Below are 3,583 nucleotides of genomic sequence, written 5' to 3' on the forward strand. Positions count from 1 at the left end.
TTCCTAAGCCTCTTGGCCTTAAGACATACCTTGACAGGGCAATTCTAGCAATAGCCTTGATTGTCTCTCATTGAGTAGCCTCTCTCTTCCATAAGAGACGTTCCTGCTGACCCCGCACTTACATTTCCTTTTCAGAGCTACTGAAGAGAAAGATGTGTACAACTTATGCTGTTAGCACACAGTGGTGTCTATCTGGGGTTAATATGATGGCAGCTATATTTTAAGTGTTTGAAACAATGCTTGGAAAGTAATTTCCAACCCAAAGATGAAAGTAATGACCATCACTTTTTTTATGTCAGTGCATGGTCTGGCTTACTTTTTCTACTTGAACATATTCAGATGATATGAAGGTTTCTTTGTTCAAGGTTTCAGTGTCTTACTTCTTACAGGTCCAAAGAAATGTTTATTTCTTCCTGTAGTCAAATCATGCATATGAATTCTCAGAGAGTAAAGCACATAAGAAATTCATATGGGACATTAAACATTCTAGTAATTATGATATCTATTTGATTCAGAAACAAAGCAAGGAACCAAATTCAAGATGTGTTAAGAGAATGAAATTTCCCTGTGTTAGTAAATTAAAAAGGGAGTTACAAAAAGCAAATACTGCAGATGCATTTTCTCCAATAATGCCTTCAGGGAAACTTACTTTCAGAAAAGAAAACTCTTCAATTATACAGCAGCATAAAATGAGCTTAGTGTAAACAAACCATTGTCCACTACTCTAAATAAAGTAATGAACATCCCATTAGCTAATCTAAAAACCAAATGATAAAATGACTTTTAAAATTGTGTAGAATAAAGAAACATGGGTGAAGGTAACCCCAAAGCATTCAGAATTATGTCTATGTGCTCCACTGCATATATCAAACCTCTAAAGAAATTAGTCCTTAAGAATGAAACACTCACTCTCTCTTCTGTCAAAAGTGTCAAGTAAATGCAATAACTCAACCACACTTGTTTGGGAGCAGCCCTGTGCTCTCAAAATTCCGGGCTGAGGTCAGGAGTGCTATAGCAACCATGATGAAATGTGAGATTCCATTGTGCCTTAGACTCTTGTTTACTGCACATAAAGACTGTACTAGATAAATACCGAGAGTTCCAGGCACTGCACTGTTAGTGGCCAAAAAGCAAATAACCTTTAGTTGGAAAGTAAAGCTGTCCCAGACCTAATAGATGCGGATTGAGAGCTGACTGCATTGAGCATGGTAGAAACTTTATTTTATTAAAGGTGAAGAAAGATTACCATGGTGGATACAACATTGCCTGCAATCTGCTTAAATATTCTCTTTGTTGTACATTCTCAATAGGTGATCCAAAATTCTGAAGCCAGAATAAAAGCATAGACATATATGGGAAATAAGAATTCTAGTTAGAAATAAAAAAAAAAAATCCATGATTAGTTTGAGTTACCTCAGAAGTAGACCCTGAGGCTAGGATTTGAGAAGTAAGATATTTGGCAAGTGATCTCAGAAAACATTGTTAGGAGAGTGGAGAAATGAGTCAGGAAAGGGAAAGCACAAAGTAAAGGGTAAATTTTCAAACCAGTACCATTGGGACAAACCAGAACTCTGGAGTCTCTATAGGACAGATTCCTCCACAGTTAGCTCAGTCCAGAAGCCTAGGAGCTGTGGTATTTGTACACTGAATCCATCATTGGTTGGGGAGGGGAAGAGATTACATTTTAAAAATACTGATCTGACGTATTTCTACCGTCAGGCAGTTGGGTTTCCAAGAGCCTTAAAATGGTAAGGCCTCAGGGGTTACAGATAAGAAATCTCCTACAATTTGTGAAGCCAGATTTCTTTTGGATTTTATAGCAATTAGTACTATATCCTTAGAAATTTAAACACACATATACAGACACATTTGACATAGGAATTATCTTCATTTGCTTTTAAACATAAATGTGTCACTTGCATAAAGGCAGAGAACTCTGAGACAAGATGATGCGCAAGATAATAAGTGGAAAAGAATAAATGCTTTGGAGTTAGATAGACCAAGATTCAGATCCTAGTCTTACTAGCCAAGTGAATTTGGGCAAGCAATTTAATGCGCTTATCCTCATTTTCTTCATCAGCAAAATGAGTAAATAATATGAATTCTGCAGATTTGATACTATAGTGCAAGCTCCTAGCCCAATGCTTGCAATACACTAGTATGTCAATGAAGATTAGTTATGACCACCAACATCTACACAAGGACTACCACCACCACCACCACAGTCAGTAACAGTATCACTAACATCAGCAGCAGCAGCAGCAGCAGCAGCAGCAGCAGCATCATCTTCAGCATCATCATTTTTTCTTGTTCAAAATGCTTGGTGGTTTCTCTGCAAAAAAGGAATATACTTCTTTTGATGTAATGGTGAAAAAAATCAGAACAATCTTCAATCTTTAAAAATATGTGAGAAGAACTCAAGACTTCTCTGAAATGAAATGTGTCATATTTTTTATTGCACTTAGCATTGGGTATACAGCTGCTTATGCTGAAACACTTAGACAGGTACTAATTAACAGGCACTAACAGCTTCCAGGGAAAAGAGTCATGTAAATACTTATTTAGAAAATATTTAAAGTAGTCATTACAGAGATTCTTCAAAATGCCACATATTTTATGGTAATCTATTTTCTAAAATGAATCAACAGGACTAAGCCATTCTGTTAAAATGCCATTTAGTAACACCTCCATATAACTGGCTGCACCATCATATGGATCCAAATTACAGATTCAACACAGTAATTCCTTTTTCTCTCTTTAGAAAATTATAGCATTACAGACAACACTAGTCACTTGCATAAAGTAACTATACTAACTGCATATCACTGAGTCTACATACATGAAGAATTTGGGTAGTTTAGGTTCTCAAAGACATTTCACCTACATATATCATTAACTGACTGAGGAAGTCACTTTTTGTTTGATACCTCAGTGTTTCAGACGTGAAAATCCCAGAAATTGTTCTACTTTAACTGAACAATCCAATGATCCTGATAATAACTAAAGATCTCCTTATTGACTTTACCCAGCTCTATGATTTTAAACACCAGCCATCCAATTGCTAATAATTACAAATTTTTACCATTAGTTATGACTTGTTAATCCAAATATCTCTCTTCAACCCACCTCCACTTCAATATCTTTATCATGATGACTAAACAGGTATCTCAATATTATATAAATTAAAACAGTGGAGTTTATTTCGCCTTCTCTACTACCAATGTGTTTTGCTTCAAAGCAAATCTTAGGACGTCATCTTTGTTTTTTCTCTTTCCCTCTCCCTTCATTTCTAATACATCAGCAAGTTCTAAAGGCTTTGCCTCCAAAATATTTCCTGACCATGTCTACATATTACCACTCCACTTCTCCCATCCATTCCAAACCAACATCTTCTGTTACCTGAACTTCTTCAATGATCTATTCATTGGACTTTCTGCTCCAAACTGAACTTTATCAGCCAATGTAGAAAGGTATCTTTTTACAAACTTTCAGATCTTATTACTTTTCTGCTTAAACCCTTCCAGTGGTTTCAGCTCATACTCCAAATAAACTTCAAAGTGCTTACCAAGACATACGCAGACCT

The sequence above is a fragment of the Panthera onca genome, chromosome C1 (genome assembly GCF_046562875.1).
Source record: "Panthera onca isolate mPanOnc1 chromosome C1, mPanOnc1 haplotype 2, whole genome shotgun sequence".
In the NCBI taxonomy this organism is placed as follows: Eukaryota; Metazoa; Chordata; class Mammalia; order Carnivora; family Felidae; genus Panthera; species Panthera onca.